The 25,960-nt window shown below is 47.3% G+C and overlaps 1 protein-coding gene across 4 annotated transcripts in view; it reads left to right on the top strand.

Moving 5' to 3' along the window:
- Positions 1-25,960, top strand: part of LOC147706548 (ovostatin-like) — a 256,365-nt gene that overhangs the window by 48,487 nt on the left and 181,918 nt on the right. The window lies entirely within an intron of this gene.

Here is a 25,960-nt window from a genome sequence, read left to right as displayed (position 1 = left end):
CTACCCAGGCTATTACAGCTATTACCACAATAGTCAGGACAAAGAGAAAGGCACCCAATACTTTTTTGTCTCGTGATGCCGTTGATGCCATAGTTCAGAAATGTTCGTGCAAAGTCCTAAATAACACAAATTGTTCACAGAGTCTCAGATACACGTTCGTGTATACCTAAAAAAGAAAAATGCGGTGCTGAACTCCGAGGTAGCCGTTGTTTTCTTCTCCGGGCCAAGACGGGTGTCGCTACACTGGCAGAACTGATCCCCCCCCCTTGGAATTCCCGGTTTCCGTTTCACAAACCTGGAGCGGTAACCAACCAGTCATTAAAAAAAAAAAAAAAAATCTTCTTATCGAGGACGCAAGTTGTAGCGCTCTCGTCCGGCAACAGCGTGGTCCGGGAAGGCTCCCTCAACTTCGGCCGACGTCACAGCTGGGCTCTTTTCTTTCTCCAAAATCTCCTTGTAGTCGGTCAGCACAGCAGGAGTCACCAGATCCGGAGAGACACGGCGGCAGTGTGTCGAATGCACCCACCGCTTCCTGTTGGTCACTCGTACAGCGGTTCGGGTTGCAAGGAGGACCTGTTCGGGGCCCTTCCACCTGGGCTCCAGACTGCTTGCTCTCTCAAACGACCGAATCATGACGTGGTCCCCAGGACGGAGATCATGGCCCTCTCCAGTAGAGTTGTCAGGGAGCGCTTCTCGAACCTGTTGATGAATAGAGAGTAAATCATTTGTTAATCGTGCCAAATAGTCGTTCATCATAACACAAGGCACATCATGTATTAGTCGCGGCTTAGGCACCCCCCAGATGTTCATGGGGCGCCCAAACACCACCTCATAGGGTGTAAGGCCAGTTCGTGAATGGGGTACTGATCTAAGAGAGAGCAGTGCTAGCGGCAAAGCGTCTGGCCACTTCAACGATGTAGACGCCACAATTTTGGCCAGCTTAAGTTTCAACGTAGCATTGTACCGCTCAACCAGACCTGCCGACTGAGGGTGGAATACAGCGTGGAACTTTTGCTGAATCCCTAACCCCTTCAGTACATACTCCACAATCTTTCCAACAAAATGAGGCCCATTATCGCTCCACAGAAATTTGCAAACTCCAAAGCGAGGAAAGAATTCCTTAAGCAACACCTTAGCTGTTGTCAAAGCCGTATTGTCTTTCGTGGGGAAGGCCTCAACCCATTTGCTAAAGGCACATACCACCACTAGGACATACTTCAGGTTGTTGCAGCGCTCGAGTTGGATGTAATCCATTTGGAGTACCTCAAATGGTGCAGAAGGTGGAACGAACCCTCCTTTCGGAGTATGGGTCCCCTTTCCAGGATTGTGTTGTAAACAAACCAGGCAGGTCTGCACTACTCTCTTCGCAGTATTAGCAATCTCAGGATGTTCCCAAACTCGTGTTAACAGCCGAGTGATTGCAAGAGCTCCGACATGTGCCAGTCCATGTGTCATCTGGACCATCGTCTGCAAATAAGCCGCAGGCAATTTCCATTTTTCCATGTCTTTGCTTCTCCAACAACCCTCGTCATCTAGTACCCCATCTGCTGCCCATGCCGCAAGTTCAGATTCGGTAGCTAATTTTTGAATATCCAATATTTCTGCTCTAGCATCACTCCATCGCTCAGCCTGCGATTGTACCACATACATGGGGGAGCTAGTTCGGGACATAGCCGTTTGTCTTGCTATACTGTCTGCAAAAGCATTTCCTTGGCCCACTTTATCCGTGATCTTTTTGTGAGCACTGCATTTTACTATCGCTACTTTCTTTGGGCCAAGCAACGCATTTAAAAGATCACGCACTAGCTCTCCGTGCATAATGTGTTCTCCGTGAGATGTCAAAAACCCACGCTCTCTCCAGAGTAGTCCGAAGTCATGTGCTACTCCGAAGGCGTATCGGCTGTCTGTGTATATGTTCACACATAGACCAACACTCAATTCGCAGGCTCTTGTTAAGGCTATCAGCTTTGCTGCCTGAGCCGATTTCTGTGGTATCCTAGCTGTTTCTACCACTGTCTTAAGTGTCGTGATCGCATAGGCTGCGGAAGTCGTACCATCTGGCAGCCTTACACACGATCCATCAACCCACAGTTCCCCATCCACATCTGGAAGTGGCACATCCTGTAAGTCGACACGACCCTTTGTCTGTTCTTCGGTCAGGAAAACACAATCGTGATGTTTTTCTTCCTGACCCTCCTCGGCCGGATAGGGCAATAAAGTGGCAGGGTTCAAAGTAGCGCATCTTTTCAGTGTAATATGTGGCGCCAAAAGTGTCAGCTCATATCCTGTTAGCGGTGCACTCGTGAGGTATTGGGTCTTTGTTTGGTTTAGCAGAGCATCTACTGCGTGAGGAACTAACACCAGCAGTTTGTGCGATAACACTATTCCCTCACTCTGTCGTATGGCAACTGCTGTTGCTGCCACCGCTCGAAAACACCCAGGCAATCCTCGTGCTACAGGATCCAGAATGGCAGAGAAGTATGCACATGGTCTCTGCTTATCCCCGTGTAATTGCACTAACACTGACAACGCGCACCCATCATTCTCGTGCACATACAATGTGAAAAGTTTCGTGTAGTCTGGTGTACCTAACACGGGTGCGGAACAAAGGGCCTGCCTCAACTGTTCAAAAGCCCTCTGACATTCATCTGTCCATTCTAGGGGCATTGGTGTAGCTTTGGACAATAACGCTAGCAAGGGTTTTATGATGTGTGAAAAACCCATGATCCATTGTCTACAAAAGGACGTCAACCCTATGAAGGCACGTACGTCTCTCTGCGTGCGGGGGACTGGTGTGTCTAAAATCGCTTGAATTCGATCAGATGTTAATGCACGCCCCTCCTTAGACAACAGATGACCGAGGTAGGTCACCTGAGGTCTACAGTATTGAAGCTTTTTCTTCGAAACCTTATGATTGTTCTGTGCCAAAAAGGAAAGCAACGCAAGTGTACTTTGTTCACATTGTGCATAAGAGTCAGCAGCAAGCAGAAGGTCATCCACGTACTGGATGAGAGCAACGCCAGACTGCAACTGAAAGGAATCTAGCTGCCTTTTCAAAGCCTGGCTGTAGATGCTAGGGCTTTCAGTATAACCTTGGGGAACACGACAAAATCTATACGATTTATTATTTAGCGTAAAGCCAAACAGGTATCTGCTATCAGGATGAACAGGGATGGAAAAGAACGCATTCTTTAAATCAATTACGCTAAACGTGGTGGCCGTGGGTGGGACCAATGTAAGCAAGGTTGTAATATCAGACACCACCGGGTATTGGGGAATGACAATTTTGTTGATCTCTCGCAAGTCAATAATAAAGCGATAGACTTTGTCGTCAGTATCTCTCTTAAGAATCGGAAGAATAGGACTGTTGCAAACATTATAAGGGACCTCCTCCACAACCCCTGCAGAAATTAAATCCTGAACAATATGTGTCAACGCAATTTCACCTTCTCTCGAGATCTTATACTGTGGCACTCGTGGTAGAGGGGCCCCCTCCTTAACAGTAATGTGTATCGGTGGAATACGCATCTCTCCCACTTCCGTATCTGAGGTTGCCCATAACGTGTGCGGTAGAGAGGCCAAAGCTGAAATATCTGAGATGGCGTAAAACCTATCGGGATCAGGATAATTGTCATTCAGGATAACCCGCACTCCCTCAGGGGCGCAACGTATCGTTGCTCGAAAATATTTAAGCAAATCAATACCCAAGATATTATCTGGTGTATGGGGTGATAACAAAAATTGACCAAAACTAAAGTATTTGTCAAGACATAGTGCAAGGGGCTTGGACAATGGGCCGGGGGAGGGTGTGCCATCAAACCCTACACATGTAATCATTTCGCCAGACAGGGGAGCCCTCGGAACCAAGTTTTTCGACAAAGCGCTACGTGTAGCTCCTGTGTCAACTAGAAATTGATCAGTAGAACCCAGAATACCCGCTGTTACATATGGACCCTGCTGATCTACCGGCACTTCAACTGATTCCTTACCCCATCCTACGCAGTCCTATGCATGCACATAATCCTTGTGTTCCACATTCTCTCCCTCCGAAATCTGATATTGATTCCGCCTATCAAACGTGTTTCGTTCATCCTGGCCACGGCCCCTCTCCTCAACCCTTCCACGATCACTTCCGCCACCTCTCGCTCCCGTATAACCTCCTCTCGACCTTCCGCCTCCTCGACCACGCTGACTACGCTGCTCACGAAGTACCGGACAATCTTCGGCCCAATGCCCGAACTCCTTACAATAAGCACACTGATCCTCCACTATGTCCGTACGACCATACGACGTATTTCCTCCACCTCGTCTACCTCTATCATTCCCTCTACCCTGTGTTCCCCAAACCTGCGCCAACATCACCTTCGTTTTCAATTCCTTCGCCTTTTTCTCAACACTTTCTTTAGCCTCCAATTCCTGCCGCTCATAATACTGAGCCATAGTTAACAAGGACGCAGGGGTCGCCGTGGCCCAGGAACTTTCACTCGACTTCAATCGTTTTGCAATCTCCGGTAGGAGATTAGCCACATACTTATCTACAAACAGATGCCGACCCGTATCGTCTGTTAAAGATTGACCACTGTAATCATGGAATGCCTCCTCGAAACGTGTAAAGAAATCTGAAACTGTTTCATCGGGTTTCTGTTTGCACGAAGTTAGCATAGTCCAATCGATCTTTTTAGAGGGAACAAGCGTCTTTAATTTAATCAAGATAGCTGCCGGAAGATCTAGAATTAACTGACAAGGCTTACATGCCGGTTCCCTATCTAAATCGGCAGCATTTATTTCTTTCCATGTGCCCCCCAATATTGTTTCATCATTATTTTTACAAATCTGTCTCCACATATCAGGTGGTAAAATTAGCCCAAAGAACAAATCTATATCCACAAGAGTCATCACACAAGACGAAATAGCCCCTTCCACCCCTTCATAAAATGCCGCCGGATTTTTCCGAAGATCGGGTAGAGAATTTTTCAATGCCATAACATCTGCTCTATTCCAAGGCGTATATACCCAGTTATATACAAAATACCCCTTCGCATCCTTTGACAATTTATCATCATCTGTACCTTCCCCTTTAGGTGGAACATACAAGGGCGCGGCTTCACGCATAGGCATAACATGCAATGCAAAACTCTTATCTGAACCCCGGAGAGAACACTCCTTAATCTGCCCGTTATTCTCCAATTCAGACTCCTTTTGCCTCCTTTTCCGCTCCTCCCGTAGTCTGGTTGTCTCGTCTCGCACCCGGATCAGTTGCGTAAATAGGTCGTCAACATCTGCAAGATCAAATTCACCTTTAACCAAATTCTCACGATACACTGACAACGATTTAGGTTCTAACGTGTCTGAAAGTTCACGATACGCGGCAACAACTTCATCCGCCAAACTAGACAGAAAATACATTAATTCAAGATCCGACCACGCCCTTTTCTCCGCAAGCAACTCATCCTGAGAAACACATTTCTTATTCACTTTACGAGCCCAACTGCGTAAATGTGCGGACCTGTCCGCAGTAAACCTGAGAGCAGATACCCCCTTCTGTTCCGACTTATCCTGTCCATCATCCTCTGAATCCGCAGCTGGTGCCGTCGGCGAAACGTACGGAGGCGGTGACCGATCTAGCAATAAAAAATCATCAATTTCATTATTAAGGACAGGATAAAGCGGTCGACGAATAGGAAATTGACCAGTCGTTTGCAATTTACGTTCCCGTTCCTCCCTCTCTTTCCCCTCCTGAGCCTCCTTTTCCTCAAGCTGTAAAGCCTTATCCCGAGCAGCCTTGCGCTGCTCTTTGTCCGCCAAGGCAACTTCACGCTTCATACGCTCACGCACCGCTTTCTCCCACATTCGCACACAATCAAACATGTTTTGTCTAGACCTGCGTTGAAACAAACATTGCTCCACAAACTGTACTTTTCGTAAATCGAACGACCCATGTAGAGGCCATTGCAATTCAGGATCGGCCTTTGTATACTTATGCCATAATTTGCTGTACATAATAGGGGGAAGGCCAAGTTTGATGTACATCTCGCGATTTGGTGTTCCCTCTGGGGGAGCCGGCTGTGCTTCCGCTAACCTAATTGTGGTACCCTCTCCAAGACAGCACATCCCTCGGAGTGTGCTGAAAACAGGCATGTTCAAAAAGTATCACGAAAGCGTGACACCGTACAAAATGGCACTTACAGTACTTCACACAACTGTGCCGCTCAGAGAAAAAAACAAAGTTAGAGAAACATCTCTACATGCCTGCCTATGTGAAGTGCACTACACATATAAGTTCAAGGATCACAAAGTCACAATGTTAGCTAACTCAAATCAAAACATAGATCGTAGGACTTCGGCAAGCGTCCGAGGACTACCTTACCGATCACAGAATCATAGAACTTCAGTAAGCGTCTGAAGACTACCTTACCGAACACAAATCTTACCCAAATTCTCAAATGTCCAGATTCCAACTGCCAAGGTCTTGTAAGCCAAATCAGCCAAACGGCACTTTCTCAGCAACGCAGACACTCGAAAACTCAGTCGGAGACCGGCGCCACCTGGAAGGTCAGATCGGAAGGAAAGGAAAAAACACCGTGGCAGCCAAGACTCGGGTCACTCGTGGCAGCGCGCGTCCATGGCGAGTTTCCAAGCCTTCGTCACGACCTCTCCTTCGGGCATCCGAGTCGCCGATGAGTCCCTTCGTGGTCGCCAATTTGAAGTAATCAGGGTTCCCAAGGCCTACATGCTCCGAAGATAACCCACTTACACTCAAGAACTGTTGGCACGGAAACTGTAAAAGGCAAAGAACAAGTTTATTAAGACCCCGTGGGGTGGTGGTACACTCAAACAGCACCCTTCGGTAATGCAAGAGGTATCACACCGAACACCGGTGTGACCCCAATTTATATACAGTTTTGGGGCAATAAAAGATAGGCGGCACAAGTTAGAACACATTTTAAGGACATATATGGTCATGTTTTGGAATACTGCCAGCTCATTGGAGGGGGCACAACTCCGCTGGTCAGTTTGGCGCACATTCCTAAAGGCTTACTGGTCAGTTGGGACTGCGCATGTGCAGCTTGACCAGTACTAAAAATAGCCTGTTGCTGGGCAGACTGAAGTGGTCAGTGGAACGGACAACGGACTAAAGGGCACGCCGGCCACGAGGCCGCTTATGGTCTAAGATGGCCGCCGCAACATTTAAAATGGCGTTTTCATATATAGCCAAGTTAAAGGAGGACAACGTGTAGGTTCAGCTAATCGCTAACGCGGCCATGCCAATTACGACAGTGTAGCTGTCTACGATGACCGCAGTGACTCTTCCATCTGGGAAGCTCCCAAAATCAAGACTTAGCCATGCCCATGGTGATGGCGCCGGTTCCTCGGTTATGACGGGTGCTGGAGCTTCGGAGTTTTCGGTAAGTTGGCACCCTCGGCAGTTGCATACCACGGATTCAACGTGGTCTTCCAGGTCAGGGAACCATACCTTTTCCCTCATCCGGGACTTCATCCGCCTGATGCCTTGGTGTCCTTCATGGGCAAGGACGGTTGCTCGTTCCTGCAAGCTGAGCAGCATTATGATGCGTAAGCCTCTTAGGATGATTCCGTCTTCTGTCGAGCTGAGCTTGTTTCTCACTTTCCAAATTTTCCCAAGACGATTCCGATCAGACTCACTCCATCCTTGTAGGTCTCTGAGGAAACGGTCCCACGATCCTCCTTTCAATGCGCTTGATACTCGCTGGAGACAAGCGTCTTTTCCGAGGTGTTCTTTCACTTCCTCCAGTGAGAGTGCTTGGGGACAGGACCACTGCGACACCATGTTGATGAAATCCTTGGTTTGCGTTTCTTGTTTCACATTGATCGCTGTCTCTGCCGCCGAATGGCGTGACAGGAAGTCTGCCGGGTTCTTGGCGCCAGGTCGGTACACCAACTCCATTTGATAATGTTGCAACCGGATCGCCCATCTCTCAATTCTTGGAGAAGGATGCAGGGCTGTCCCTTTGAATAATGGCAGGAGCGGTTGGTGGTCGGTTACCACTCAAAATGGGTTTCCGCTAACGTAAAGGTGGAAATGATTACAGGCTCCCGCTCTGACGGGGAATACAGAGTTTCAGTTGCGGTGAGCGACTTGTTCTCAAACGCAAGAGGGACCCATGTCCCTGGTTCAGTCTTCTGAGTCAATAACGCACCAAGTCCGACTGGGCTGGCATCCACAATCAACTCCGTGGGCCGAGCTGTGTCAAAGTACAGCATCGTCGTGCTGTCCAGCAGGGCTGTCTTCACTTGCTTGAAGGCCTTTTCGTCTACTGTGGTCCACTTCCAGGGATTCTCTTTTTTGGTCAGGTTGCGCAGCGGTTCTGCGATGGTTGCTAAGTTCGGAAATGAAACAACTGCAGTACGTTGCCATTCCCAGGAAACTCCTCATTTCTGATACATTCTTTGGTGCAGGGGCAAGGTGTATTGCCTGGGAATTTCGGGGGTCCACCTTGACCCCATCAGCATTGAAGACATATCCGAAGAAGTCAATGGATTTCCTGAAAAATTGGCACTTGTCTTTGTGGAGCGTCATCCCATGTTCTGCCAGCTGCTGGAGAGTGGCTCTCAGCCATCAGTGATGTTTTACGTTAAGGACTCCACTCAGACCAGATAGTATGTCTCGTACTGTGTTCTGAAAGATCTCTGCCACAGACAATATCCCAAAATGTAATCTTTTATATCGCCTGAGTCCCAGGTGTGTTGAGAAGGTAGTTATATACCTGCTTTTTTCTGCCAATGTGAGCTGGTGGTAGCCGGCGTTTAGATCTAGTTTTGAGAACCATTGAGCACCATTGAGATCAGCTAGGATGCCGTCCACCGTCGGGGTTAGATGTCTTGATTGCTTGGTTTGGCATCTTCATGTTGATGCATATCCGGATTTTGCCTGGTTACTTCGGTTTTTCCGCAATCACCATGGGTGACACCCAGGGGGTCGGGCCTGTCACATTTTCAATGACCCCTAGCCATTCTAATTCTTGGAGTTCTCATTCAACTAGCGGCCGCAGATGAAATGGAATCCGACGGTGCCTTAACGCCACTGGCTGGATGGCTTTTTCTATATGTAGTTTCACGGGTGGTCTCCGTATTCTCCCTAGTCCCTTGAATAGCTGTGGGAACATTTCTAGGATGTCATCAGCTTGTAACAGTTTGACTGCATTTGCGAATGCAATTAGGTTTAAGTCTTCTGCAGTGTGACTTCCGACCAGTATGTCAGCCTCCCGATCTACGACATGGAAAACTGTTGTTCCCTCGTGGTCTTTCACCCTCACTCATCTTCCCTTTTAGAGGGAGGGGCGTCTTGCTGTCATATTTTTGATGGAGTGAGTGTTGGCCTTGGGCTTAGCTTTTTGTAATGTGACCCCATTACGTTGACGGTCGCTCCGGTATCGATCAGGCCGGTCACCTTGGACCCATCAATTTCGATGTTGCACTTTGGCTCTGGCCGCCGCTTCCTCTTGAGGTCACTTGCGAATGACACAAAATAACACTCCTCTTCTTCTTCTGTAGAGGAGTCGTCTAGGCGTTGGGGGCAGCGAGTGGGGCCTCTGGGCGAACTTGGTGTTACGGTTTCTTCTAGCATCAGGTTTCTCACCGCTCCGGTCGGCGGTCTTCTTCCTGTGGTGCCTCTCCCTCGGTATAGACTTGCGAAATGATTCGGAATTCCGCATTTTGAGCATGACTTTCCTCTGGCTGGGCAGCTTTCTGGAGGATGTTCCTCTCTGCCACACCACCCACATGAGGTTTGTCGAGTGGTCTTTGTCGGCCATCTTCCTCTACCCCCTCTCGATGATGTTCGGAGGGCATCGGCCCGCTCTATCTTGACATTGGCTGCTTGATCATGGTGTGAGGTAAGTGCCGCCTCCATGGCCGTCGCCCTGACATCTGAGAGTTCGTGTGACCGGGCAAGGATCAGTATTTCCTCTAAAGTTATCCGGGGTTGGCGGAGTATCAGCATCCGCAGTGTCTTGTTGCGACACTCCTGTATGAGTTGTGCCGTCACTTCCTTGGCTTGGTCGTCCTCGGTGCACGTGCTAGCCAGTTCCCTGAGGCGTGCGTGATAGGTGTCCATTGACTCCCCCTTGTGTTGTCTAGCTTGCCTGAGCTTAAAGTGTTCGTAATGGGGGTAAGCTGGGGGTCAAAGTGCACGTTGAGCACGGAGACAGCGGCGTCGTAGTCCGTGGCGGAGCCGGTGTTCGGGAGGTGTTCGAAGAGCTTATATATATATATATCATCACCTTCAAAATGTAATAGTAGTGAACTCTTGACCGCTCTCTCGCGTAGCTATGAAGTAATTATTCAGGCAGCGAACCCATACTTTCCACCTCGGTGACGCAGTGGCCGGGTCGAGGAGCTCGCTAAATGGTGGGAGTGCTACAATCTGGGAATGCACCGGGTGCGTTGCTGCTGGTGGGGCAGCTGGCTGCTGGGCTGCGCCTCCTGGGTTCGACATGGCTCTCCCTCTGTCAATGGAAGTCTCTAGCTGGGCGTGTGCTTGGCTATACCTGTCTTCCCCATTTGGGTCTCTATTCTCTCTTCAGCTGTCTGTGTGGTATTAGGCTTGCCAGTGCTTGTTTGTGGTCTTATTGACTCATTGGGACTTTTGCTCCCGGTTTTGGGGCTATTCCTTTAGCCAGTAATGTGTCCCAGCCCTCTTCGTCCTGCACCATGTGCTCTCGGGGTGACTAGTTACCTTCGCTGGGCATTTGCATTGGCCTCAGCTTGTTGCGGGGAGTGTTTGGGATGTTTTTATTTATTTATTTATTTTTATTTTTTCATCAGGCTTCAGAGCATTGGCAAGCTCAGCCGCGTGGCCCACACGCTTTGGGTCTGCAGCGCTTCTCTCAGTCTTTAGCTCTTGGCCGCGTAGCTCAGTGGCGTTGATGTGGCTTCGCTGTCCTACGTGCATGCGCGCGCCGGATGATCGGCTGCGGAGTTCTTCTGCCGGGCCTGGGGTGCTGTGAGCGGAACGCGTGGGCGTCTTTTCAGCCTTACCGGCAGGGCTCGCACCGACGTGGCTCAGCGCTTGGATCTCTCTGCTACTCCCACCAGGCTGTCTCCTCAATCCAGCGTCGCCGCGCTGCCAGGCTAAGTCGGGTCTTCTCACGGACCGGTGTTGTCGCTACAGGGTAGGTGGCTCGTTCCTTTCACACGGGGTCATTAGCTGGATCCCACCCTCGTCGCCAGTGTCACGGCTAGGGAGTTCAAAGCCCAGGGCAAATTACAAACAGGGGCCTATGGTATCAGATGCACATAATTACATAGCCACACAGATTGCTGGTTGGGACCGGAAGTCACGAGTGACCCCGTCCATATATTTATAGCTCTCTGGCCACGTCTGGCCAGAGAGTGATACAATGTGCGGTGGTGCTTCTGGTGGCTCACCCCTCCGGGCTAACCACTATAACGCTACACGTATGATTTTGTTTGTGAATTTTGTTATACAAAGGGGCTCATTTGGAGGTGAGCCATGAATTGCTTGCCCCTGCTCTTTATCCCAAGGGCTGGACTTTTGGTTGTTATAACACTCGGAAGGATATCATTTTCTTCCTGATCTTGAGTATTCTATCATAAACTTTAGGAATCCCTTGCCAAAGTACACAAATACACACCTCACATCATAAAACAACAGTGCCATCTACTGGTGTATTAATTGATTACCACAGCTTTCAATTACACACCGAGAAGAAGGTCGAACTCCAACACATTCTGCAATCGGTACACAGTCAAAATATCGAGTTAGAAATATCGATGTACCAAAATATTGTGTCAATAATATCGAAGGTGCAGAATATCGAAGACAAGAATATCGTTGGACAGACTATCGACCCTAAGGTAAGTAATATCGAAATACTTAAAATTGATGTAAGTAATATCGAAGTTAGTAATATCGATAGCATATATATCGATGTTAATAATTTCGATTACTCTAATATTGATATTTGTATTATTTCTGTTGTTTTTTATTATGTATGTGTTATATGTTTTACTTAAGTAATTAAAATAGGTACTATTATATGTGTATTACATATATATATTAATACATTTATTTATAAGTTAATCATATGTTTTAGTACCGGAGCGGGTTGTGGGTTTATAGGGGAATAGGGTGGGAAGTAATTTAATTATGTTATATTGATTAATAAATAGTAGTTAATATTAATTAATTATAAATAATTGGTAATTAAATGTAATTAATTGGTTAATCATTTTAATTAATTGATTAATTGATAAATATGTTTTATAGTGGGTTGTGGGTTTATAGGGGAATAGGGTGGGAAGTAATTTAACTATGTTAAATTGATTAATAATTAGTAGTTAATATTAATTAATTATAAATAATTGGTAATTCAATTTAATTAATTGGTTATTCATTTTTATTAATTGATAAATATGTTTTATAGCGGGTTATGGGTTTATAGGGGAATACGGTGGGAAGTTATTTAATTATGTATAATTAATTATTCATTAGTAGGAATTATAAATTAAATTGAAATAATTGGTAATTATTTTTAATTAATTGGTAATTAATTTTAATTGATTGGTAAATAATTTTAATTAATTCATAAATAGATAAATGTGTTCTGTTGTGGGTAGTGGGATTATAGGGGAATATGGTGGAAGTAATGTAAATGTAATTAAGTAATATTTTTTTTAAAATGATCGTTTGTAAATAATATAATTGTTAAATAATTAGTAATTGGTAATTAAATATTATAAAATGGTATTTTTAAATATTTAATTTTTCTTACATATATTTAGGTAATCAAGTTTTTTTATAATTATGTATAGGTATTGTATATGTTTTACATTTTTTCAATACTTTATATCATTATTTAAATAAAAATATTTTATTTATAAGTATGTTATTTTAACCCCTACGCTATCCAACATTTTCCCTACTGTTGCATTCTCTGGAGTTGGAATAGTAATTGTTACCCCTACGCTATCCAACACTTTCCCTACTGTTGTACTCTCTGGAGTGGGAATAGTAATTTTTACCCCTACGCTATCCAACGCTTTCCCTACTGTTGCACTCTCTGGTGTGGGAATAGTAATTTTTACTCCTACGCTATCCAACACTTTCTCTACTGATGCACTCTCTGGAGTGGGAATAGTTATTTTGACCTCTACCCTATCCAACGCTTTCCCTACTGTTGCACTCTCTGGATTGGGAATAGTAATTTTTACCCCTACGCTATCCAATGCTTTCCCTACTGTTGCACTCTCTGGAGTGGGAATAGTAATTTTTACTCCTACGCTATCCAACGCTTTCCCTACTGTTGCACTCTCTGGTGTGGGAATAGTAATTTATACTCCTACGCTATCCAACGCTTTCTCTACTGATGCACTCTCTGGAGTGGGAATAGTAATTTTTACTCCTACGCTATCGAACGCTTTCCCTACTGTTGCACTCTCTGGAGTGGGAATAGTAATTTTTACCTCTACCCTATCCAACGCTTTCCCTACTGTTGAACTCTCTGGAGTGGGAATAGTAATTTTTACCCCTACGCTATCCAATGCTTTCCCTACTGTTGCACTCTCTGGAGTGGGAATAGTAATTTTTACCCCTACGCTATCCAACGCTTTCCCTACTGTTGCACTCTCTGGAGTGGGAATAGTAATTTATACTCCTACGCTATCCAACGCTTTCCCTACTGTTGCACTCTCTGGATTTGGAATAGTAATTCTTACCCCTTCGCTATCCAACGCTTTCCCTACTGTTGTACTCTCTGGAGTGGGAATAGTAATTTTTACCCCTACGCTATCCAACGCTTTCCCTACTGTTGCACTCTCTGGAGTTGGAATAGTAATTTTTACCCCTACACTATCCAATGCTTTCCCTACTTTTGCACTCTCTGGAGTGGGAATAGTAATTTTTACTCCTACGCTATCCAACCATTTCCCTACTGTTGCACTCTCTGGAGTGGGAATAGTAATTTATATTCCTACGCTATCCAACGCTTTCCCTACTGTTGCATTATCTGGAGTAGGAATAGTAATTTTTACCTCTACGCTGTCCAAAGCTTTCCCTATAGTTGCACTCTCTGGAGTGGGAATAGTAATTTTTACCCCTACGCTATCCAACATTTTATATAATTAATTGTAAAAATATTAAAAGTATATTTAATTTTTTATGTTTTGTACATTTTATTTATGTTATTGTTTTATGTTTGTAAATGTATTAGTAAATTAGAATATATTTTAATAATTTATAAGTTAGTAAAATAATTATTACAACATATTGTTCAGAACATATATATTATATATTTACAGTATATATTTAATTAATATATTATTATTATATATGTATTATTTATTAAGTTTAAACATTATTAGATACTTATAACTATGTATATTATATTTATTAGTGTTATTTAATTTATTTTACAATTATATTTTAAAAGAAAAAAACGATATTTTTAACATCGATATTTTTAACATCTATATTATTTTTTTGATATTTTTGTACTTACCATGTTGTAGATAGGATGTCGATATTCTTGCCCTCGATATTTTAGACTCGATATTTCTGTAGGTCGATATTTTGGAGGTCGATATTCTGTCAGTGATCCTCCGCAATCAATAGCCTTGATGAATTCGGAGGGATACTTTTACGAGATGACGAAACACGTGTTGGCTAAAAGGCCTCTCTTCGGCAAGAAATAAAATCCAGGAAATAAACACAAAAGTCCAAACAAGAATATCTCTGTGTTTATTGAAATATAATTGATTAAAATGTATGTGATGATATAAATCGTGTGTGCCCCAAAAAGTATAACTCCTGGTGCATTTGATTGAGCGTTGCGCTAATTCCCCTTTCTTGATACTATTATGATCAACTTCTACAAACAGAGGTTGCCTCCTTGTTATGTTATGTTATGTTACCTGTTTTGTAGAGCGCAACAGCTGCCCCAGCGACGGGGCGTCCCGGCGCTAGAACCGTAACACAATCTACTGGCTGCGAAAGGGGGACCTACGGGGCGGGAAATAGATGGGTTTTGATCGCTCTTCGGAACGCTAGCAAGTCATCCATGCAGCGGATGTGGAGAGGGAGGGAGTTCCACAGCTTGGCCCCCAGTAGCTTGAACGAACGACCTCCGATGCGACAAAATTTTGTCTGGGGTATCAGAGCTAGATGTTTCCCCATAGACCGGAGGTTCCGTTTGGGCTTGTAGGGGGTCATCAGAGGACGGAGAAGCTCTGGGCCTTCATTCTTTAAGATTTTAAAGGCAAATAAGAGGGCCTTGAACTGTATACGGGCTTCTATGGGCAGCCAGTGAAGTCTGTACATAGTCGCTCTTACTGAGCACCTTCTTGGAAGGCCTACTATCGCTCTAGCTGCCGAGTTCTGGATTCGTTGGAATCTTTTTATCTCAGCTTTATTAGCTCCCAGCAACAGGACGCTCGCATAGTCCAGTCTTGATAAGATGGTAGACTGCACTATGAGTTGTCGTGTCTTGGAGTCGAAATAGCCTAAGATGGGGTATAGGCTTCTCAGTAGTCCAATGCAGGTTGCGGCAACTTTTTTAGTGTGCGATTGGAAGCTCAGGGACGAGTCCAGCCATACCCCTAGATTTTTTACTAAGTTTTTTGGAGGGGGTGCTGGGCCCAGGGACTGAGGCCACCATGAATCGTTCCAGTTGTTGCTGTTTTTTCCCATTATCAGTACCTCGGTTTTGCCACCGTTCAGTTGGAGGCAGTTTGCTGTCATCCACTTGGCGACAGCAGACAGTCCATCCCTGAAGTTGGTGGCCTCCGGGGAGGGGGCCTCACTAAGGCTGATGACTAACTGAGTGTCGTCAGCGTACGACACCATTGTGAGGCCCCATCTCTTAGCCACCTCCGCCAAAGGTTGCATATATAGATTAAACAGGGAGGGACTGAGAGCCGAGCCCTGTGGGACACCTTGTCCTATGTCTTGGGGTTTGGAGATAAACGGAGGGGCAGATACCCTGAATGATCTGCTGGTTAGGAATGACCGAAACCATTGGAGCGCTGAGTCCACGATTCCTATATCTTCCAGGCGTTTTAGCAGAATAGCATGGGACACCGTGTCAAAGGCCGCGCTGAGATCGAGCAGTATCAGCGCGGCACTTTTACCGGTGTCCATGATTTCCCGCAGACTCTCGGTTGAGGTGAGGAGCGCGGATTCCGTACTATGGCCCGGCCTGAAGCCATGTTGGGAGGGGTCCAGGATATTATTTTTCGCCATATACTCACTGAGTATTTTATTCGCGTGGGCTTCTGCTAATTTAGCGACCCAGGGTAGCAGTGAGACAGGCCGGTAATTCTCTGGTTTAGCGGGGTCTAGGGAGGGTTTTTTTATAATCGGGGTTACCCAGGCCTGTTTCCAGCAGATGGGTACCGTGGCCGTAGCGAATGATAGATTCAGAATCACGGTTAGGGATGGGAGGAAGAATCCCAAGGCTCCTAGAAAGTGACTAGGTCTCATTGGGTCTGTGGGTGCACCCGACTTCACCTTCCTACAGAGTTTGGTAAGTTCTTCGCTGGAGATGGCGGGTAGGCAAGTGAGTCTTGCGTCTCCGAAGGTGGCGTTAGGAGAGTCGACGTCTCCTGGGATGTCCTGGGTGAAGGTGTTGTAGATTTTCTTCACCTTGTCTGTGAAGAAGGTGGCTAAGTCTTCACATTGTTGCGTGGAGGTGATATGAGAGGCCGGTTTGGCTCCGTTTTGTATTTTTTGCACAATTTGAAAGATAGTTTTCGTGGGGTTTGGGCTGGATTCTATTTCAGAAGCGTAGAAGGCAGCATGGGCTATCCGAATTGCCTTGTGGTAAGATTTCAGCGAAGCCAAGTATAAGATTTTATCATCCTGCTTATATTCCTTCCTCCATTGCCGTTCCATTTTCTTGCAGGCTTTCCTCATTTTTTTCAGGCTATCGTCAAACCAAGGGTTGGAAGGAGTACTACGTCCTTTAGTCCACTTGGCTGGTATGATATTGTCCAGCCCCTTGGTGATCCAGTCCTGGAAGGACGCGTAAGATTTTTCTATGTCGTCTGTGATCTCCAGGGTAGGTTGCCCCAGGCTGGCCGCAAGGTCACCTTGTCGGAGTTTATGCCAGGGTCTTTTTAAACAGGAGGTGGGTAGTTTTTTCTTAAGAGGGGAGTTATTCGGAATGGAGAGGGTTACTAATGAGTGATCCGTCCATGCCATAGGTTTAGGGTCATCCGTTTTGGCCTCGGGAATGTTAGTAAATACTGGATCAAGTAGGTGTCCTGCTACATGTGTGGGAGATTTGACCAGCTGGGTTAGTTGCAAGGCGGCTAAGTCCGCGACAAAATTGCTAATTTTAGCGTCTGTTCCATTGTCTAAGTGGAGATTAAGATCTCCTAAAATCGTAAAATTAGCCGAGCCAGTGATCAAGGCATGTGTAACATCGATGACCTCTTCCGTGAATTTAGCAGAAGGCCCCGGGGGTCTATAGATAAAAAGGCCCGAGAAAGTGCAGTGGGGGCTCGTGGAGATTTTAAAACGGGCACTTTCGCAGTCTGCAATACTTTCCTTTTGGAAGAAGCAGGTAAAGGGGGTTCTGTAGATGGCAGCAATACCGCCTCCTCTTGAGTCTCTATTGATGCACGTCATAGAGAACCCGTCTGGTATTGTTAAATTAGGGATGCTAGTAAGGTCGTCTTTGAGCCATGTTTCACTTAGAAACATTATATCTGGGTTCTCGTCCATTAGGAGAGTTCTTACCTCTGCATGGTGTTTAACCAGCGATCTAACGTTCAGCTGCATGATGGTGAGTGAGGTATCGTTCCTTATGATCTCTTTATGGCTTGTCAGACATGGTTCCGGTATGGCCAGATTACAAAGCTTGCAGTATAGGGAGGTACGACCAATGCAACCTTCTATGTTGTTGCATCTGGGGCCGATGTTAAGCGACCGCAGAGTGTTACTGTCGTAAACGATTTTTTGGGCAGGGGGTCTGGCGAGAGGCGAGAACTTGGCGAGGACGGGCGAAGACGGGCTTGCCTTTGGCGCGCCTTCGGCGCGCTGACGGCACGCCCGCTGCGCCCATCCGCTGCGCGTACGGAAAATGCACATCCCTAAAAAGGGGAAAAGGGGGGGGTGGGCGTGGCCTAGAGGTAGGCGTGGCCTCTACTCCTCGCCGTCAATGGCGGCAAAACATTTGTTTTCGAGTGGGTCGTTGCAGCGATGGAGTCGCTGTTTGAGCGTATCACTGGCCCGCAATGAAGGTGGCAACCAGGTGAGTGCGCGTTTTAAAAACAACAAGGTATTTAACAAGTGACACAATGAAGATTTCAAATTTTAAAAAGATTCCGTCGTCTCCCGGCTTCCGCCTCAGGAGATTGCAGGGTTCTGGTAAAGTAGCGCTAGAGGCAGCGTTTATGTAGTGCGGCGGGTGGGCGTGGCCTAGAGGTAGGCGTGGCCTCTACTCCTCGCCGTCAATGGCGGCAAAACATTTGTTTTCGAGTGGGTCGTTGCAGCGAAGGAGTCGCTGTTTGAGCGTATCACTGGCCCGCAATGAAGGTGGCAACCAGGTGAGTGCGCGTTTTAAAAACAACAAGGTATTTAACAAGTGACACAATGAAGATTTCAAATTTTAAAAAGATTCCGTCGTCTCCCGGCTTCCGCCTCAGGAGATTGCAGGGTTCTGGTAAAGTAGCGCTAGAGGCAGCGTTTATGTAGTGCGGCGGGTGGGCGTGGCCTAGAGGTAGGCGTGGCCTCTACTCCTCGCCGTCCAAACTTAAATATGCTTTGGAAAAACGTTTCTGTGACATAAGTGATATTTGTAGGGTGCAGGATTTCCATTGGTGTAATTATTGAAAACTTTGGAAAAACAACAGGAAATTGTGTGTAATAGAGCCAAAAACACAAGTGCCACCATCAACAGCAGCTTAATTTATGTTGGTTTGTGTTGTTCCTGTGCTCTTGCAGTAAGATTTTTACTCTAAACGGACTCGAAATTATTTGACGTGACAATTTTTTGTAGCAAGCTTTATGCAAAATGCTGGAATTTATGCGTGATTATACTGATATCTTGGCAGGGTCACCTTCCAGCTTAGGCTGATGTCCTATGTCTTATGGTCGGCGGGGTCACCTACCAGCTCGGTCTGTTGTCCTAAGGCTTATGGTAAGCGGGGTCACCTTCCAGCTTGGACTGATGTACTAAGGCATATGGTCAGCAGGGTCACCCTCCAGCTCGGGCTGTTGTCCTAAGGCTTATGGTAAGCGGGGTCACCTTCCAGCTTGGACTGATGTCCTATGTCTTATGGTAAGCGGGGTCACCTACCAGCTCGGGCTGTTGTCCTAAGGCTTATGGTAAGCGGGGTCACCTTCCAGCTTGGACTGATGTCCTATGTCTTATGGTAAGCGGGGTCACCTACCAGCTCGGGCTGTTGTCCTAAGGCTTATGGTAAGCGGGGTCACCTTCCAGCTTGGGCAGATGTCCTAAGGCATATGTTCGGCAGGGTCACCTTCCAGCTTAGATAGATGTCCTAAAACTTATGGTCGGCGAGGTCACCTTCGAGCTTGGATTGATGTCCTATGGCTTATGGTCGGCAGAGTTACCTTCCATCTTGGGATGGTGTCCTAAGCTTTATGGTCCGTGGGGTCACGTTCCAGCTTGGGCTAAAGTCTTAAGGTGTATGGTCGGTGGGGTCAGTATTTGAGACAGGTTTGCTTCTCTTAGGTTTCTTCCAGCTCCCAACCGCAGGAACAACCTCCAGAGGCCCAAAACGGTCTCTGGCGCCATTAGCAATGCCGCTGTGGCGCTGTGACCTCCACCGAGGTCCGGGGCACCTCTCTTGAAGTGAACGATGCAGTGCCCAGCCTGCACCTCAGCTCCGACGCCCTTCGACGACCGTCGATGCCTGCAGTTTTCGGTGTGCCCGATGCCAGCGCTTGCACCGACTCAGTCATCGCCAGTTCCTGCATCCTGCTATCACAGCACTGATAACTGCCAAGGGTGACTCTAGGAACTCGTCAACTTCACATCATCACCAGTTGGATTTTCTATCAAGAATGCACAGAGACATCTTTTAACGTTTTAACGGGTATTATTTGTTATAGACCCCTAGGATCTTCACCTTACTCCAGCAGCAGTTGCTATTGGAACTGTTCACCAATATGGCTGCTACTCATAGTCAATTGGTGATTCTTGGAGACTTCAACCTGTGGTTGAATGGCTCCCTGGATGTAGGCTTTTTTAACGTGCTCCATTCACGCGAAGGTCTTGGTCTCTTTCAGCGGGTCTCCCAGGCCACCCATATAGGTGGTCACCTGTTGGATTTAATTTTTTCTGAGTCCAATCTTCTCACGATGGGGGATATTTTACCCATGGTCTTGACTCACCATTTTTTGATAAAAATGTTTGTGAAGTCAGGCACATGTAATGTCAAGACATCTAGTCAAGTGAGGGAGTATGTTAGTAGGGATTGGAAGTCTCTTGTTCAGAAAAGAGGCGTGTCACCCTTGCTCAAGGTTGAAGAGTGTTTCTCCCCTGCTATGCAGATAGAGGAGAATTACACTTCCCTCTGCTCGAAGATCACCTCGGTCCTAGATGCCTGCGCTCCCTTTAAACATCATAGGAGCAGGGGGAGACCTTCAGCCCCCTGGTTCACGGATAGCCTCAAGAGCTTGAAATTAGAATGTAAAGAAGCGGAGAGGAGATGGAGACATGCATATCTGGGTAAGGATAGGCTTATTTGGAAAGCTAAGCTGATGGATAACAAGAAGGAAATCCATAGGGTCAAGGCAGCACAATTTTCCAAGGTGATTCTTGACGCCCCGAATAGTTCTCGAGGTATTTTTAATATCTTGAATAGTCTCATTAGTCCGGACTGCTCCAAGAATGAGTTTCACCCCTCCCAGGAACTTTGTGAGAACCTGGCTAGGTTCTTTCAGGATAAAATTAAAACGATTATTGATGATTTGGGAGTGGAGCAGCAACAGATCGGAGCCGATCCCCCCAGTGTTGGCTGTCTGTGGCGGTCCTTTGGAGCAGGTCGTGATGGATCTTGGGGCCGTCCCTGAACAGGGGGGAGATAAGTCCCTCTTGGAGTTTGTGCCGCTGACTGCAGATGAGTTCAGTAGAGTGGCCCTTGGTATTATGTCTGGGTCCCTGCTTGATCCGATCCCATTTAAAATTTGGAAAGAGTTCGAGGCTGAGCTTTTCCCCACGCTCCGGCTGGTCTGTAAACAGTCTCTTTTCACAGGAGTGGTCCCACCTCAGTGGAAAAAAGCGGCGGTGACCCCATTGTTGAAAAAGCCCTCCCTCGATCCTGAGTGCTTGAAGAACTTTAGGCCCATTTCGCTTTAACCCTACCCGGCTAAAATTGTGGAGCGGGTGGTGGCGGGCGCCCTCTTTAGGTACCAAGAACAGCATAAACTCCGGGAGGAAGCCCAGTTTGGCTTCCGGCCAGCTCATGGACCGAGACGGCCTTGGTGACCGTGTTGGATGAGCTTCGTCGGCGGGCAGACAGGGGTCAGGCAGGTGTTCTGATCCTGCTTGACCTGTCTGCTGCCTTCGACACGGTGAACCATGGGACCCTGCTGGACGGGCTGAGAGAGTTGGGGGTTGCAGGTAGTGCCCTTGGGTGGTTTCAGTCCTTTCTTCAGGACAAAAAACAAGCTGTGTCCCTCCCTCCTTAACAATGTGCCTTTTCCACCATCTCGCATGGCGTTCCTCAAGGCTCGGCAGTTAGTCCTATTTTATTCAACATCCATATGAAGCCCTTGATTGCGGTCATCAAACAATATAACATTGAGATCGTCAATTATGCTGATGACACGCAGCTGATTTTCTCCTTGGAGGGAGATCACTCAACATCTTTGGAAGTTTTTCACAACTGCCTGCGAGATTCAGCGGGTTGGCTGAAGGCTAATTCCCTGCAATTTAATGCAGGTAAAACAGAGGTGCTATACTGCCAAAGGGCCAGGGTTCAATCTGTTCTACCTTGCAACTTCTGACCTGCTGATTTCTCTCCATCCGTGCAGCCGTAGAAAGAGGTTCGGAACCTGGGCATCATGTTGAATAGCAATCTCACAAGGGAGGCACAGGTTTCGAAGATAGTGGCTGTTTGTCTGGCCATTATTAGATTGCTCAGGAAAATTCTTCCTCTGCTGCTTCCCTCTGCCCGGGCGGAGGTGGTGCTTTGCACCGTGCTCAGTAGGTTAGACTACTGCAATTCTCTGCTGTTAGAATCCCCGAATTATCTTATGGATAGACTCCAAAGAATTCAGTCTGCGGCGGCAAAGCTACCCCTGGGGTGGCCTACAAGGTCATCCTCCTCTAGGGCTTTGAATCAGCTGCACTGGCTCCTGTTGAGACAGAGAGTCCAGTTCAAGTCTCTCTGCTTGGTCTTTAAAGCTCTCCATGGGTCAGGCCCTGTTCTTTTGCAAAGGAAGTTCATGTGGCATGCGCCGGTTCGTAACCTTCGATGCTCCTCAGCTAGATTGGTGAGGATACCAAGGTTTAAGTAAGCCAAAGCAGGAGGAAGATCATTTGGTGTGGCTGCAGCGAAACTGTGGAATGCCCTTCCGGTTGAGCTTAGACAAACCTCTGACCTCCTTCTATTCAGGAGGAGTTTAAAAACATGGCTATTCTCTAAGTCTTAGACTGTCATCAGTCTTGACTCCCCTCTGTTATGAGTCTGCCAGCGCCAGGATGCCTTTTAGGTGATAGCGCGTTTTAGAAATGAAATAAATAAATAAATAAATAGAACCAATGCCTCCCCGCTGATGCAACTGTCTTCCCCTGTCCTGGACTTGACATGTCGTCTCTTCGCGAACACGCCACTTCCCCTCCCCGTGGCAGCCAGGGAGCCGGCCTCGACCTAAGGCACCGACGCCTCACCTCCATGACACCGTGCATTGTCATAAACCTCATTTCCAAGGCACTGTTTGTTTGGAAGGTCCGTGTGGCTCAGTGTCCAATGCCGCGCGCCTTCTACAACCTTTAGTTTTTCAATAACTGTTCTAAAGTAATATCTTATTACCTGTGTGTTGGGTTTTTGTCGTTTTGGTCTTGTTGAGTTTAGATGAAGATACTTCATTTTTCTAAACTGGTTTGGTGTTCATTTGTCGTGTTATCACTGCATTACTGTGTGTTTTGAGTACAAATACTTCACACATTGCCTTTGGGATAAGTCTGTTTTCTCGTGCCAAGCTACCCAGAGGGTGAGCAAGGTCTATTCTAAAGTGTGTATCCTCCTTGCCCTGACTAGAAGCAAGGGTTCCTATTTGGACAAAGGTACCTACCTCTGCCAACTAGAGACCCACATTTCTAACATTGATGGTCAGCTGTGAGAATTTGAATTTGAATTTGTGTTTGTACTTGACCCATTGTGGTTGGTTTACATCTCTAGTTCAGTGTAGACCATAACGCAACCACATACTACTTTTTTCCCCAGTTCTCCTTTGGAATTCGTTGGTTGGAACTCTGGTTAGTTGTTGCACGTGTGCGGCCTTGTCAAAATTGAACTCAGCTTTTGGCACCTGTATATATACACAATGAGGGAACTAAAAGTCTTTTGCAAGGAGAGGGGGCTACCTGTAAAAAAGAGATACAGAAGGCAGGACCTTGAGGCTGCCCTGTATACCTATGAAATACCACACTGGAAAGCAACGCTGTCAGATGACTCTGAGGAGGAATCTGAGGTGGAGGATCCCCAGCCAGAATATCCAGAGGGCCGTGGCCCAGGGAAGGGAACATTGTGGGGGACATTGGCTTGTGAGGAAAGGAAACAGAACAGCGCTTGTGATCAGAGGCTGAGACAGCTGGAACGGGAGTGTGAGGAGATAGAGCAAGCCATAGCTGAAAAGAAATGTGTGCAACTCATGAAGTGAGCTTGGCTGGGTTGGCGGTGGAGTGCAGCTCAGATGGTGGCAGCAAAAATGTAGTGTCTAGAGCTGAGGGAGAAGTACACACACCTAGAGATGCGGCACGAGACTTGAAGGAGTGGGTTGACATACACCAAGGGGTTCAGGTTTGTGAGATAGCTTCAGTGGTGCGCAGTGTCCCTGAATTGGATTGAGGAACTGGCACAGGGGTTCATATTCCTAGTGGTGGGAGGGACGCTCTACTGACTGTAGATGAAAGGTGCAGAGAGAGGGGTTCCCCCGTGATAGAAGTCTTGGTATGTGAATGTGGAGCCCGCCCATAAGAGTGTGGGTTGAGTGACAGAAACAGTCAGACACTGTCTCACCAATTCTCAGGAGGGTGATGTCGAGGTACTTGTGTGAGGCACTGGATGATGAGGTAAAGAGTAGCTTGGTCAACACTTGTGTGGGGCTGTGTGGTTCAATTGTTGGAGAGCATATTTCCCGAGCTATGTCACCAGCTGTTGGAGTGTGAGTTCTCTGATCCCAGGGAAGCAGACATTTTGGTGGATTCCAGAGGGTCTGATGATGCTTCTAGGAGTGATCCTGAAGGGGGTGGCTCACGTTTTCTCCAACCAAGTGAGATAGGGGAGGTTTGTGGTAGCCCAGATAGGTCCCAGCGTAGTGGGAGGGGTGTAGGATCCCACATCCTGTCTCAGAGGAGAAGGAGTGGGAGTAGGCTGTTTCCCAAGGTGCCCAAAATCCAGGGCCTGGTTGGTTCTGTGAGTGAACATCAGGAGGAGGGGGGGGGGGCTACTCTGTACCAGGAGGCCAACCCCTGTGGGGGATCCAAAAGTGTCAGATGAACCCGGGGAGTCTGCTGTAACAAGCATCCCACCAGTTCTGGTGTCTAGCAGCACTGCTCCAGTTGGGAGAGTGCATGAGTCCTAACAGTGCCCCTACCAGTTTTTCTTCTGGGGGTACCGCTCCAGGTACGGGGTGGGGTGCAGAGCCCCGGGGAGGAGGACCGGGTGTAGGAGAGTCCACCACAGTCCCGTGTTCAGCCTGAGGGTACAGACCTAGGGCTGGTGTACCAGTTGCAGGATAGCTCCCCTGAACTGGTGGGAGCATTGTGCAGAACACCTGCCACAGATCCCCTGACAGTTCCGGAGTCTGGTGGAACCACTCCAGGGTGGAGGGTGCAGAACCCAAGGGAGGAGGTGTGTGGGAGAGCCCACCCCAGTCTCCTGTCCAGCCGCAGGGTACAGACCCTGGGCTGGTGGGCCAGTTTCAGGATACCATACCTGACTTGGCAGGAGGGAGAGTGGGCAAAGGGTGGCAGGCATCTGGGACTACCACTCCCCACTCTCTGATGTCACAGAGGTTAGAGAGAGCTGAGAGGCATGATACTCGGCTCTCATCACTGGCAGTTGTCAGTGGCCACTGTGGCTTCTGTCCTGGTGGACAGAGTTGGCCCTGGGAGGGAGACAAGAGTCACATCCCAGGGGTGGACTGGGCCACACCACTGTGTAGACCATGTGGGTACGGTCTCCCTGTTGGGACACATCTATGATCAAAGTAAGTATAGGCACTGCATGGGATGGGGTCCGCAGGTGAGGGCGAGGGTTCCCCATGGGTCATCTTAGTGGGCCCCGAGAGTATGGATAGACGGATCCAACTGAGTTCAGGAAGGCGTAGAACTAAAATAGACCCCTGTTATTGGTGGTTAGGTTCCATGTTCTATCACCCCAAGCAGGGAAGCCCATCGCGGTATTTAGGTTGGAAGGGGACATGTGTTGGACTTTGCCCTTTTTGCAGGATTATCCTCAAACTTTTTACTTCTTCCTCCTATTTTTTCCTGATCTGTTGTTGGCTTTAGGATTCTGAGCACCTCCCCACTGCTGATTATTGCTAAAGTGCATATGCTCTCTGGGTAATTGTTTTTATGGATTGGTGTTTCTTTGATTGGCATATTTGATTTACTGGTAAGTCCCTATTAAAGTGCACTGACTGTAAATCAAATGCTACTAGTGGGCTTGCAGCACTGATTGTGCCACCAACATGAGTAGCCCTGAAAAGGAATCTCGGGCCTGCCACTGCAGTGTCTGCACGCAGTTTGAAATGCCATGTAAA

Source organism: Lissotriton vulgaris, chromosome 7, assembly GCF_964263255.1.
Source record: "Lissotriton vulgaris chromosome 7, aLisVul1.2, whole genome shotgun sequence".
NCBI lineage: Eukaryota > Metazoa > Chordata > Amphibia > Caudata > Salamandridae > Lissotriton > Lissotriton vulgaris.
The sequence above is the reverse complement of the archived record's forward strand: the minus strand, read 5'-3'. Positions and strand labels throughout refer to the sequence as shown.